At 38.6% G+C, this 15,189-nt stretch overlaps 1 pseudogene; it reads right to left on the bottom strand.

The window, feature by feature from the left end:
* Positions 1-14,236: 14,236 nt before the first annotated feature.
* On the bottom strand, positions 14,237-14,881 carry LOC145521010 (large ribosomal subunit protein uL16-like; annotated as a pseudogene).
* Positions 14,882-15,189: the final 308 nt, after the last annotated feature.

The following is a 15,189-nucleotide window of genomic DNA, read 5'->3' as shown; positions in this document are numbered from 1 at the left end:
CAATCTCTCTGCCTTATACTTGGTCCTGGAGATTCAAATTTAAAAGCAAGGAAACAATTGATCAAAAAGAAGAAGTTGCTGCCTTAAGAATTCCTCGATTCTGGTTAGGATTCTGTGCTTTCACAGCTGAGGGTCTGAGTTCAATTCCTGATCAGAGAAATACAATCTACATGGCGCGAAAGAGAAAAAAAAAAAAAAGGAAATTGCTACCTTGTTTCTCTGGTTCCATTGTCCTTGGGACATTAGGGGGCATTGGCAGCCTAACATCCATCCCATAGTACTGCTGGGAAAGGGTTAAGGAAGCAGAAGAACACAGAGGGGACCACACCCTGAACTATTTCGTATTTTAAAACCTCATTTGGGTGCAGATTATGGTGATTTGATTCAGTACCAAAGGCAGTTTAATAATTATTGAAGGACTTACTAAAAAGAATGCATTTGAGAAACAGGATTTAGTGATCAATTTAAATAATTATTTTTAAATCAATCATAAAATTATGTTTGTCCTATGTTTGTCCTGCAGGTTTCTCCAATTTTTGGCTCACACAACAACTTACCCTATCAATGACATTTTTTTCCCTACAGAAATCCATTAACAATTTTTATCTGTAAAGTGCAATTTTGATCATTTGATTGCTGTGAAAAGCAGTGATTTGCTTTCAGCAAAGGTGACATTTTGCCCCTAATCAAGTAAGAGAATAACTGTGCGTGGAGCTGTTATCTTGGTGCTAAACAATGGAGTCTGTGCATCCCAAACAAAGAACGTATTTGCAAGTTGTTGATTTCAGGAGAGATTTAGAGGAGGAAGTTAATACTTTCTTGCTAAATTCTATATCACCATAATATTTTGAATTAATTGCAAATTAATGCAAAGGTTTGTATGAATGAAAATTATAGACAAAGAGGTACAGGAAAATAAATTTAGCTGCTGAAGATATATGTGTTATAAAGCTTTTTATTAAGAAATGATTAATATTACATTCCTCTCCCAATATTTTCTACATTCTTAGTTCTGCTACTCAACTATGTTACAAGAGGAATTTATTACGTTCATTGTATTCCCATTAATCTTTTAAAAAATAAATACTGTATTGCTTTTCATTTTATTTCTCCGCTATTGTTTTTCCACTAGGCAATGATTTTTACCAGGAGGCTGAAATCAATAAACATTTAACAAGTACTATACATAGGTTTATCATCAATCAAAAACCCCAAGGACCTAACACAGCACTTATTAAAATTGAGTTGGATTTCATCCTTGCTGTTGCATTTTGTGAAACCTCTTTTACAGGTTCTGGTTTATTTTACTGAGAAAATCATGCAATTCTCAATAATAATTGACAAAAGATTAAAGGAAATGTAATTCAGAAAAAAATAATTTACTGCACATAGCTGGAACATGAAAATTTGGAACCCTTTTCTTCCACTCTCATTCTGCTTTGGTAATATAGTAGAGAAGGATATTTTGAGACTACTTTGGCTTTACCTAGTTTTTGCATAGAAAACCTCTACTTAAAAGGAGATCAGAGATAGAGTGCTTCCCAGGAAGACATAACCAAACTGATATTTTTGAGGAAAAGCTGCTTAAAATAACATGAAGTTGTCTTTGGTTATTTGATTATACTGTCTACCCTTAAGCCAAGAAACTAAAATGGGACAAGCCAAAAACTTAAAGATCAAATTATTAAAATGGTGGCAGAACTTTAGAATTAGAGTGTGGCATTAATTGTTGTTAGGAGTAGAAAGGAAAATACATAGTTAATACTAAGGAAAGCTGAAAATATGGGTACAGATGGACCTATAGAGAAAAGAGTCTAGCTAGCAATGAGAGGTCCTGGTATTGAAAACCAGACAACTCCAGATGTAACGATGCAGAGATGACAGAAATGAGCTGTCAGGCCAGGACCTCAAACTTTTCATGCATTGGTTTCCTGGTATAATCCTCCGTCATTTGGTTACTTATTCCTTTATTGCAGCCCATCACAGTCCAACCTTCAGTATTTCTTTGGGTCCTGGAACCCACTTGCTGGTTTTTCCCACCTACCAGGAAGAATTTATGGCTGAATGTTTACCAAAGAATAATTCTCACTTCTATTAACACAGCACAGCATCACCAGTGCTAGGAGCACACTCTTCCACTTCAAGAAACTTACAGCCAGTATTTTTACACATTATCTTTGCCAAATGGAACTCAGTATTGTTTGAAACAGCTGTGTTGTCTGTACATGCATGTATATGGTTATAAACGACACTTCATGGGGAATGTTTTGATAGTTAAGAAAAGGAAAAGAAAGGAAAGGTGGGAAGGTGTAAACATTTTGTGGAAAATAAAGTTTAGTAATTAGAAATAAGTCTCTGCAAGAAACTGGGAATTTTGTAAGACTAATCATAAAATCTCTGGGCTTACAAACCCTTGTAATCAATCTATCCTCCCAAAAAAAGTTCTCAGAGGGCTGTCACTCCCTTTTCTCCCACCATTTGATTTATAAATTAGACTCAGGGGTATTTTGTTGAAAATGTCCAACAAACCAAAAGAAGATAAGGCCCATTTAAAATTTGTATACTACCAGGTGTAAAATATATAGTTAGTGGGAACCTGCTACAAAGCACAAGAATCTCAGCTTGGTGCTTGGTGATGACCTAGATGGCTGGGATGAAGGGGATGTGGGAGGGAGGTCCAAGAGGGAAGGGAAATATGTATACATATAGCTGACTCACTTCATTGTACCGCAGAAACTAACAAGCATTGTAAAGCAACTATATTCTGATAAAAAAAAAAGAATATTTTCAGTTTATGAAAATGCAGGGACTCATTAGAAAAGACTCTGATGCTGGGAAAGATTGACGGCAGAGGAGAAAGGGATGACAGAGGATGAGTTGGATGGATGGCATCACCAACTCGACAGACTTGAGTTTGAGCAAGCTCCAGGGGTTGGTGAAGGACAGGGAAGCCTGGCATGCTGCAGTCCTCAGGGTTGCAAAGAGCTGGACATGACTGAGTGACAGAACAACTAGTCAGTTCAGAGATTTCTCAGCTTCTCAAAGGCTAATATTACTTTTGCAGACCATGTTACAATTTGAATGCATGGTAATCTATAAAACAGGAGAAGAAAAATCAGGGAAAGAACCATCACTCCAAGCTTTAGTTAATATTCCTTTAGAATAGGGTGATTTTTCAGAGCCTTAAATGCTTGCAACTGAAAACAGCTTTATGAATAAGAATAAGGTAAATTCTTAGCAGATCAATACCTTGTTTTCAAGGAGCCGAGGTCTCATTCTATGTAACTATGGAAATCAGATTACACAGGAAGACAATCTTTCCCAGAGAGAGCTGGTTACAGGTGAACCTTCTAATACTGCTAGTGAAATTAAAATTCCAAATCCAGCTATGTTGATTGAATTCAACACACTCTACTGGGCATATGCCTCCTTGTAGTAAGCTTTATTTTAGTAAACGGAAACAAAGTACAAATACTCTGATTGAAAGGCTTGTTTTGGCTTCTGAGTATAATGCCGCTGAACAATGTGAAAACATCCTCTGCATCAAGAATCTGGTATTAACATCCTTTACATCCAGCAGTAACACTTAGCAATTGGTTTTGATAAATTGTTTTCTAAGCCAAATCACTGTTATATTTTCTAACATCTCCAGGCTCCTCTCTCCATGGGGTTCTCTAGGCAAGAATTCTGGAGTGGGTTGCCATTTCCTTTTCCAAGGGATCTTCCAGACCCAAGGGTCAAACAGGGATCTCCTGAAACTCCTGCCTTGGTAGGCAAATTTTTCCACTACTGAGTGGGAAGCCCATTTTGTCTTAGGTATCTCTGTTTTACAAATTTCAAGTTGTTGATTCTATACTAAAATTAATCAGTTTAAAGTCTATCTTCCATCTTTTTAGGACATTAGCACTTGTGTTAGTTTCCTGTGACTACAGTAATAAATGACCACAGACTTAGTAGCTTAGAACAATACAGATTTGTTATCTCACAGTTCAGGAGGTCAGAAGTCCTAAAGGAGTCTTACTGCTAAAGTCAAGGTTTTGGCAAGGCTACATTCCTTCTAAAGGCTCTAGAAGAGAATCCATTTTCTTGCCTTTTTCAGTTTCTAGAGGCTGTTGCTCCCTTTCATCTTGAAAGCCAGCAATGGCTAATCAAGTCTTTCTCACAGTGAATCATTCTGACCTCCATACGTTATGACCAACCTAGACAGTATATTAAAAAGCAGAGACATTTCTTTACCAACAAAGGTCCGTCTAGTCAAAGCTATGGTTTTTCCAGTAGTCATGTGTGGATAACAGAGTTGGAAAGCTGAGAGCCGAAGAATTGATGTTTTTGAACTGTGGTGTTGGAGAAGACTCTTGAGAGTCCCTTGGACTGCAAGGAGATTCAACCAGTCCATCTTAAAGGAAATCAGTCCTGAATATTCATTGAAAGGACTAATGCTGAAGCTGAAACTCCAATACTTTGGCCACCTGACGCGAAGAACTGACTCGTTTAAAAAGACCCTGATGCTGGGAATGATTGAAGTGGGTAGGAGAAGGGGATGACAGAGGATGAGATGGTTGGATGGTATCACCAACTTGATGGACATGAGTTTGAGTAGGCTCTGGGAGTTGGTGATGGACAGGGAAGCCTGGCGTGCTGCAGTCCATGGGGTTGCAAAGAGTCAGACAAGCCTGAGTGACTGAACTAGACTGAACTGACCTCCATATTCATTTGTATAATTTTTTCAGATTCCACATTTATGTGATATCATGTGATATTTGTTTCTGACACTTCACTTAGCATGTTAATCTCTAGGTCCATCCATGTTGCTGCAAATTCTTTTTTATGGCTGAGTAGTGTTCCCTATACATATATATGTGCATATGGATAGATATAGCTACACACATGATATATATGTATGAGAAGCAAAAGTTGCTCAGTCGTGTCAGACCCTTTGCGACCCCATGGACTATACAGTCCATGGAATACTCTAGGCCAGAATACTGGAGTGGGTAGCCGTTCCCTTCTCCAGGGGATCTTCCCAACCCAGGAGTCGAACCCAGGTCTCCCACATTGCAGGCGGATTCTTTACCAGCTGAGCCACAAGGGAACCTCAATATATATGTATGGAGTTTTCATACATATATGTTAACTATGTTCTCCATAGTGGCTACACCAATTTACAGTCCCACCAACAGTGTAGGAAGGTCCCTTTTATCCACATCCTCTCCAGCATTTATTGTTTACTATTATTAACTTCAATTTTTTGGAATAGTTTGAGAAGTATAGTATAAGTTCTTTATATATTTGGTAGAATTCCACAGTGAAGCCCTCTACTCTTGGAATTTTGCGTGTGATGATTTTTTAAAATTATAGATTCTGTTTCACTTCTAGCAATTGGTCTGTTCAATTTGTCTGTTTCTTCTTTTTTAAAAAATTTGAGTAGAGTTGATTTACAATGTCAGGTTAGTTTCAGCTATAAGCAGCATTATTCAATTATATGTATAAATGTATTAATTCTTTTTCAGATTCTTTTCTCATTTAGGTTATTACAGAATACTGAGTAGGGTTTCCTGTGCTATACAGCAGGTCCTTGTTGGTTATTTGTTTTATATATAGTAGTGTGTGTATGTTAATTCCAAGCTCCTAATTTATCCTTCTCCCCCACTTCCCCTTTGGTAACTATAAGCTTGTTTTCAAAATCTGAGTCTGTTTCTGTTTTTTAATGAGTTCATTTGTATCACTTTTTAAAAAAAATTAGATTCCACATGTAAGTGATATTATTGTGTGCTTCTTCTTGACTCAGTCTTGGCAAGCTGCATATTTCTAGAAATTTGCCCATTTCTTCTAAGCTCTCCAATTTATTGGCATATAACTGTTCCTCTTATGATTTGTTATATTTTATAGTATTGTTTTTTATTTCTCGTCTTTCATTTCTTATTTTGTTTATTCAATTAAATGAGACTCAATTTTAAGCAATTATTATGCTGTGTAATATTAGTAAGAAATTCCATGAATATACCATGCTTGAAACTGTTTAGTAACTTAGATGTTAAAATATCCCCTTAAGGGGAAAACTTATTCTCTTACATCAGTAAAGGAATATTAAGAGTGAGCTAATGTTTCTTTCTCATTTGATATTTCTGCTGATAGGCTTTCTGGTATATCATTTCTGTTTTGTATTAGTGAGAGGTGGCAAATGGCTTGATTTCTAGTAAGAATTACTTATTTTATATAAAATATTTAGTGAACCAAGGAGGCAACTTCTTTTAACTTTGCTTCAGGAAGCCCAAGTCTTGCTGTTACTTACATTCCACTGTAGGATTTCCTTCTTTAGTGCTCTGCCCTATTTCAAGTACAGAAAGTAACACAACACTTACAAGCACTCAACTGTCTACAGCTTTGGTGCATCATTTAGAAAGTAAGAATCATTTTTTACTGAGTGCTGACTGGCACAACACAGCAGAGGAGTAAAGCCGAAAAGAGAAACCAGGAGAAACTTATGTGTTCTCTATGCTTGGGTTTCCTGTCAAACGAGTAAAAGCAGGAATTATAAAATGAATCGAATGTGCTTCAAATAAACTTTCAAGATTAAAGTCAAAACATCAGGTTTTAACTTCCAAGTGATTGATATGTATCACTCCTCGCAGAATTATTAGAAACTACTGTGTACATATTTATTTGAGGTTGTAGATCTATAACTATCAAAACTAGTTTTTTGACAAACAAGATGTTGGAGTATTTTGTATTGTTAATTTACTCGAGCTATATATATATATATATATATATAACTCAAAAGTTTACTTTTTAAGGGTAACCAATCACCATTACTATCCTGTATAAAGTTTTTGCACTAAGAATTTTCCGTTACTCCAAATACTTTCCCTTTAAAACACAGCACACCTAAAGTCCCCAGTTGTGTTAAAGATGACTGCATACACGTGCCTTGTAGCGTGTCATGCAGGATGCCCAGAATATCTGTAATGATGACCTTTGTGAATTGAAGCCTAAGCCCTCCATTTCCACCTCTGAACTCAAAAAGCCATTTTTTGGTACAATTATTTTGGAAAATAACTTCCTTTGACACACTTGCCACTGTTAAGTTTCTATTTGGGGTGGGGGGGTGCATATCTTCTCAGATCCCCAAAATTTGAACTTGTGTCTTAGTTGCTCTTGATGTTGAGAGATTACTATTTTTTTTTGTTTTGTTTCGCTTCCAGTGACATAACATGCTTCTATTATATTGGATCTTTGATCTCTTTAGAAACCCCCTTCGGGCTACTAAATATTTTTCTAAGTTTTGGCCATCAGCTTTCTCATTGTATCCTCTACTTTGGCCATCTCATCCATTTTCATGGCTTTAATTTTTATTTTAATTTTTATAAACCTGACTCCCAAATCAATATCTCCAAACTGAACTTTTCTCTTCACACATCCACCTGCCTGATAGACAGCATCACCTAGATGTTGTGCTGGCATCTCCATCCCAAAATGAACCCATCAAGATCCCCTCCCACACTTGCTCTCACCCAGGTTAAGCTTTCTCTTGCTTTCTTATTTCTGTTCAGGGTATTACTGTCCTTTCAAGTTTTGGCTTCCAAACCTTGAGTTCAGCTTTGACCTTTTGCTTCCCCTCTCCTGTCTGTCCCACAGCTGTTCAGACTTGCCTACGAAATCTTTCCATCACTTCTCTTCTCCCTTCCCAATGTTGTGTCCCAGCAGCTCTCATAAATCTCTCCTAGGAAAAAGTTTCTTAAGTATCCTCTTTGCCTTCTGTCTCTCCTATTTTGTCCTAAAGATTTCCAGCTAGAGCTGCTCTTGTAAAGGACAACTCTGATTTTAAGGCAACGCAAAGTGTCTCAATGGTAAAGAATCTGATACAATGCAGGAGACACGTGGAAGATGTGGGTTCGATTCCTGGGTCAGGAAGATCTCCTGGAGGTCAGTGGCAACATACTCCAGTATTCTTGCCTCGGAAATTCCATGGACAGAGAAGCTTGGCAGGCTATAGTCCAAGGGGTCGCAAAAGGGTCAGACAAGACTTAGCAACTAAACAACAACATCAGATCTGAGCCCCCAAATCTGGAGTAAGCTAAGGGTGGAGGATTAGTTAAGCCACTTTATCTTTAATTCACGAGTTCTTATTTGTATTGTGGATAATAATAATTTCTATAAGCTATCATTATAGTTGCAATTACATGAAAATATGCACATAAGATGATTTTCCCTGGCATTTTTGGTCTTCCCAGGTGGTACAGTGATAAAGAATCCACCTAACAATGCAAAAGATGCAGGAGACAGAGCTTTGATCCCTGGATTGGGAAGATCCCCTAGAGAAGAAAATGGCAACTCACTCCAGGAATTCTTGCCTGGCATTTTATTATTAATAGCACTCAGTAGATGGTAAGTTATTATTATCATGTCACTTTGCTGGTCAAAATTGTCAATAGACTGGCAGTCCAGTGGTTAGGACTCTATGCTGTCACTGCCAGTGGAGCTTGGATCCCTGGTCAGAGAAGTAAGATTTCTCAAGCCGTGAGGTGTGGTCAAACAAAAAATAGTCAATGGTGCTGTAATAGTCACAGCTCTAATCTACCTTTCTAGTGCTGAATCCCACTTACTGGACCTTCACAAACTATTTTCAGTTGTACGTGCTGAACTGTTCTCTACATGTTTCATTTACCTAATATGTTTTTTAGTTTCTCGTTTGTCTCACGGCTGTTTATTTAATTTCCCCGATCTGAATCAACATTCTGTTAATTATAACTGATTTATATACTTTTCACAGTGAAGTTAAGTAAAAGGGGATATTATTAATTCAGCCATGGGAGTCAATCAGGGACTACAAGGATGTCAGGCTTCATGGAAAGTACCCCCTTGGTCACTGGCTTTTTGGGACCCCATGGGCTCCACTTCTTTCTACACGTCAGCTTCATTTCCTGCCCAGCAAGTTGGCTTTCTTTGCCTCTTTTTCTACCTGCAGGAACTCACCTCACGGATGTATGCCTCACTATTTCCATCCACTCAGTTTCACACACAGATCAAATGACTCTGCATTCCAACTGCAAATTTCTGAGTCAAAGAGTCATCACAATCCAATCAGGTACAGCATGAGGGCAGATTGCCTCAAACAATCCAAGTGGCCAGGGCCCATTCTGTGTATGCCAGGCAGTTCTCACAGCAAATCCATTCAGGGTAAGATGTTCCAAAGACAGTTTATATCTCAGAAAATAAGATCATTAGGGTATGAGTAGTGAGTTCTTATCTTTACATTTTCTCATGATTCTTACAAATTGTGACATCCATAGACCCTTTCAATAAATGCTTGTAGAAAGATCTGAAATTTTCTATTGTGAGTTCGCTAAAAGCAATACCAATATTAAGAGTAAAGTTAAATTTATAATTTACTTAGTCTGCACAGAAAGATATAGACTTGAATGGGAGCTCCAAGACCTCATAATGCAATGGAAATTTTTGCCAAAAAGTGAAGGCCATATGAAAAGAGGCTCAGTGTCACCAATTATTAGAGAAGGCAAATCAAAACCACAATGAAGTATCACCTCACACTTGTCAGAATAGTCATCATCAAAAAGCCAACAAATAACAAATGCTGGAGAAGGTTTTGGGAAAAGGGAACCCCCCCTTTGGTGGGGATGTAAATTGGTACAGCCACTATGGAAAACAATGGAACTTCCTTCCAAAAACTTAAAGAAGAACTATCATATGATCCAACAATTCCATTCCTGAGTATACATCTTGAAAAGGAGAAAATTCTAATTTGAAAAGATACATGTATCCCTATGTTCATAGCAGCACTATTTACCATAGCCAAGACACAGAGCAACCCAAATGCTCATTAATAGATGACTGGCTTAAGATGTGGTATGAATACACACACACATACACAGGCGCACACACACAATGGAATGTTACTCAGCCATAAAAAAGAATGAAATGTTGCCATTTGCAGCAACATGGATGGACCTAGAGAATATTATATTTAGTAAAGTAAGTCAGACAAAGACAAATACTATATGATATCTCTCATATGTGGCATCTAAAAAATAATACAAATGAATGTATATACAAACCAGAAACAGACTCACAGACTTATGGTTACCAAACGTGGGGAGAACAACTGAGAGACACAAAATTAACATATACAAACTACCATAAGTAGAACAGATAAGTAACAAGGATTTATTGTTATCACACAGGGAAGTATACCCAAAATCTTGTTACAACCTATGCTGCTGCTAAGTCGCTTCAGTTGTGTCCGACTCTGTGTGACCCCATAGACGGCAGCCCACCAGGCTCCCCCATCCCTGGGATTTTCCAGGCAAGAGTACTGGAGTGGGCTGCCATTGCCTTCTCCGGTTACAACCTATAATGGAATATAATTTGAAAAAATACTGAATGCTTGTGCTATACAACTGAAACTAACACAATATTGTCAATTGACTATACTTCAACTTGAAAAAAGATGCTCAATTTGACCCAAAGTTTAACAAATGCTCATCAAAATATGGTAATATTTTTAAATGATGAGATAGTTTTAAAGTCTTGACAAAACATAGTTCTACTAAGGATTCCTTGAAAATGGGTTCTTTCCAACACCTTTCTAAAGTGTTGATGGGACTGTACCTGGTCCAACATTTTGGAAGCACAATTTAGCAACATCTGACTAAATTAAAATCACAATTTATTTTGATTTAACAATTCTTCATTGGGGAAATTATCCCATTCATATTTACCTATTCAAATAATCAAATATATGCATAAGGAAGGTCACTGCAGCATTTTTATATTTAAAAAAAAATAAAAAATAACCTAATTGCCCATCAGATAAATGATCAATTAAATTACCTTCATTTATACCATGGACTATCATATGCCCATTAAAAAGAATGCGATATGGAAAACTTGTAAATATATTATTGAGAGAAAAAAGCAAAATGGAAAACCATCCAACTAAGTGGCATGAATAGATTTGTTAAGAAAATAAGAGTGGTAATAAGCATACATTGCTTACATATACAGAAGAAAATTCTTTTTTTTTTTTTTTGACCACTGCATGGCTTGCAGGATCTTAGTTCTCCAACCAGGGATTGAACCTCAGTTCCTGGCAGTGAGAGTGTGGAGTTCTAAACACTGGATCACCAGGGAAAATAAAGTTTTAAGACTAAGTAAACCATTGCTGGTCCCATCACTTCATGGCAAATAGATGGGGAAACAGTGGAAACAGTGTCAGGCTTTATTTTTTGGGGCTCCAAAATCACTGCTGATGGTGGTTGCAGCCATGAAATTAAAAGACACTTACTCCTTGGAAGGAAGGTTATGACCAACCTAGATAGCACATTTAAAAGCAGAGACATTGCTTTGCCAACAAAGGTCTGTCTAATCAAGGCTATGGTTTTTCCAGTGGTCATGTGTGGATGTGAGAGTTGGACAGTAAAGAGAGCTGAGCAGCGAAGAATTGATGCTTTTGAACTGTGGGGTTGGAGAAGACTCTTGAGAGTCCCTTGGACTCCAAGGAGATCCAACCAGTCCATCCTAAAGGAGCTCAGTTCTGGGTGTTCATTGGAAGGACTGATGTTGAAGCTGAAACTCCAATACTTTGGCCACCTCATGCGAAGGGTTGACTCATTGGAAAAGTCCCTAATGCTGGGAAGGATTGGGGGCAGGAGGAGAAGGGGACGACAGAGGATGAGATGGTTGGATGGCATCACCGACTCAATGGACATGGGTTTGGGTAAACTCTGGGAGTTGGTGATGGACAGGGAGGCCTGGCGTGCTGCGATTCATGGGGTCGCAAAGAGTCGGACACAACTGAGCGACTGAACTGAACTGAACTGAAACCATTGCTGAGCCAAGTAACAGGGTGGGACTTGATCTTGGAGGTCAGGAATGGAGGAAGATGTTTATTTTTTATCATATCTTTATTTGCTGTTTGAAAATTTTATGCAAACACAAATTATATCTATAATTTTAAAATTAATGACACCTAATTAACAATTATAGGAAGTCTCAGAACCATGGATATTTGGAATTTACAAATCAAATTTAAGTCTTTCTTCCCTGTCCACTTACCCTTATATGTATAAAAAGATGCATTTTAATAAGACTGATAAATATAGGGAAATTTTTGAACTCTCTTCTCCTACCCCTTCACACCACTTCTCATAGGGCTGTTAAGAAGTAATTGTGTTCTTCTCCTTAACAAAAAGCTTTTCTGGGGATGCATGAGGAAGAGGTTCAAAAATGCATGTTTATTAAAAAACACACCTCCCACAAGCTTCACATTGAACTAGGAGCTTAGGAGTTAAGTGATTTACAAAACAAAGACTTTGAATAATAGGATGATTAGAGTAAATTTAGAGGAGTTGGCTATAACTTTTTTGAAACCGTGATTTGTGCCCACTGATGGGTGGGGCAAGAAAGAGGTTATTTAGGCTTTTTTTCTTTTTTACAAAATAGGTAAAATGGCCATGACTCAGAGGGAAGGAGGGGAAGGTAGAAATTCGGTAACTCTAGGTCTGGAACCTTATTATTTGAAGGATCCCGAAGTAATGGTTAGAAATGCAGATTTCTAGAGCCCAACTTCAGTCTACTTAATCTGACTTTCTAGAGGTGTGGCCTGAGAACTTGCATTTAAGTCAAAAATTTCAAGTGAATTTATGCACACTAAAGTTTTAGAGGTTCTCCTGTAAGATAATTCAGATACTGAAGAATAAACCCTATCGGGAGTCAGAGGTAATCTTCTTACATTTATTTTTCTCTTTAGAATTCTAGGAAGGTGGTAAGGTCCCATATCAAGCATTGCACTAGATGACAGTGAGTAAACTCATGGTGAAGAAATTGAGAAAAGGTTTGATTATGTTAAACAATTGGACTGGAAATTTAGAATCTCTTGAGCAGATGATTAAAAAAAACAATATTGTGACAAAATGTAAGAGCAAAGACAAAATTAAATTAGATCTAAAGCACAATTTGTGAAAGAGAAAGCTAGAGCCTGCGTTTTTGCAGTTCATCTGATATAGTGTAACAACTGAACATCTATCTTGCCATCTTTCGACTCTACTTGCCATAACTTTTGATTATAGATAATTTGGTTGATAAAACACGGATTCCCCAAAATATTTGAAAGGCAGCTGTAAATAGGTTCCTGGAGGTGTGCTGTGATAAGTCGCTCAGTTGTGCCTGACTCTTTGCGACCCCATGGACTGTAGCCTGCCAGGCTCCTCTGTCTATGGGGATTCCCCAGGCAAGTATACAGGAATGGGTTGCCATACCCTCTTTGAGGGGATCTTCCCAACCCAGTGATTGAACCCAGGTCTTCCGCATTGCAGGCAGATTCTTTACCATCTGGAGAAGAGCATGACAACCCACTCCAATATTCTTACCTCAGTTCAGTTCAGTTCAGTTTCTTAGTCGTGTCCGACTCTTTGTGACTCCATGGACTGCAGCACGCCAGGCCTCCCTGTCCTTCACCAACACCCGGAGCTTGCTCAAACTCATATACATCAAGTCGGTGATGCCATCCAACCATCTCATCCTCTGTCATCCCCTTCTCCTCCTGCCTTCAGTCTTTCCCAGCATCAGAGTCTTTTCAAATGAGTCAGTTCTTTACATCAGGTGGCCAAAGTATTGGAGCTTCAGCTTCAGCATCAGTCCTTCCAATGAATATTCAGGACTGATTTACTTTAAGATGGACTGGTTGGATCTCCTTGCAGTCCAAGGGACTCTCAAGAGTCTTCTCCAACACCACAGTTCAAAAGCGGCAATTCTTCAGTGCTCGGCTTTCTTTACAGTCCAACTCTCGCATCCATACATGACTACTGGAAAAACCATAGCTTTGACTAGATGGACCTATGTTGGTAAAATAATGTCTCTGCTTTTTAACATGCTGTCTAGGTTGGTCATAACTTTTCTTCCAAGGAGCAAGTATCTTTTAATTTCATGGCTGCAGTCACCATCTTCAGTGATTTTGGAGCCTCCAAAAATAAAGTCTCTCACTGTTTCCCCATCTATTTGTCATGAAGTGATGGGACTGGATGCCATGATGGTAGTTTTCTGAATATTGAGTTTTAAGCTAACTTTTCCACTCTCCTCTTTCACTTTCATCAAGAGGCTCTTTAGCTCTTCTTCATTTTATTTTTTATTTTATGTTTTTTGTTTTTTTTGTTGTTTGTTTGTTTTGACAGGAAATAGAATTTATTGGTGAGTATGATTAAGGAGGGGACAATGCTGATGCTCATGACTGCAGGGCCTGCCATTTGTCCAAGGGACCACGATTAGGGGTGTATTTGACCCCACAGCCATTTGGGATGAGTCGCTTTTCTGCCACCATGTTTTCAAATTCATCTGTGTTGAACTTGATAAATCCCCACTTCTTGGAGATGTGGATCTTCTGGCAGCCAGGGAACTTGAACTTGGCCCGGCAGAGGGCTTCAATCACATGCTCCTTGTTCTGCAGCTTGGTGCGGATGGACGTTATGACCTGGCCAGTGTGGACCCTGGCCACTGTGCCCAGGGGCTTTCCAAAGGCACCGCGCATACCTGTCTGGAGTCTATCAGCTCCAGCGTAAGACAACATCTTGTTGATGCAGATGACATGGAAGGGGTGGAGCCACACTCGGATGTGAAAACATCTTTGCCACAGCTTTTCACCATGTACTTGTTGGCACAAATATGGGCAGCCTCCAGGGCTTCAGAGGAGAGCTGCTCATACTCATCTGACACCATGCGGCCACAGAGTGGGAACCCATCCACTCTGGCCTTTCTTATGCCCCAAGTCGAAGATGAGGATCTTAGCATCAGGGACACCTCAACAGAAGAGGGACTTTGCGTTCAGCTTGTTCTTACAATACCAGTAACACTGGGCAGGGCAGTGGCCCATGGCGATACCAGGATCTTCAGTGGCTTGGCCGAAGGGAAAGAGCTCTTCTTCACTTTCTGCCATAAGGGTGGCGTCATATCCGTATCTGAGGTTATTGATATTTCTCCTGGAAATCTTGATTCCAGCTAATGCCTCATCCAGCCCAGCATTTCTCATGATGTACTCTGCATATAAGTTAAATAAGCAGGGTGACAATATACAGCCTTGATGTACTCCTTTCCCTATTTAGAACCAGTGTGTTGTTCCATGTCCAGTTCTAACTGTTTCGTCTTGACCTGCATAAACATTTCTCAGGAGGCAGGTTAGGT

Source organism: Giraffa tippelskirchi, chromosome 9, assembly GCF_054371585.1.
Source record: "Giraffa tippelskirchi isolate mGirTip1 chromosome 9, T2T-mGirTip1v1.2.pri, whole genome shotgun sequence".
Lineage (NCBI taxonomy): Eukaryota > Metazoa > Chordata > Mammalia > Artiodactyla > Giraffidae > Giraffa > Giraffa tippelskirchi.
Note: the sequence above shows the minus strand (reverse complement) of the source record. Positions and strands in the feature narration are given on the sequence as shown.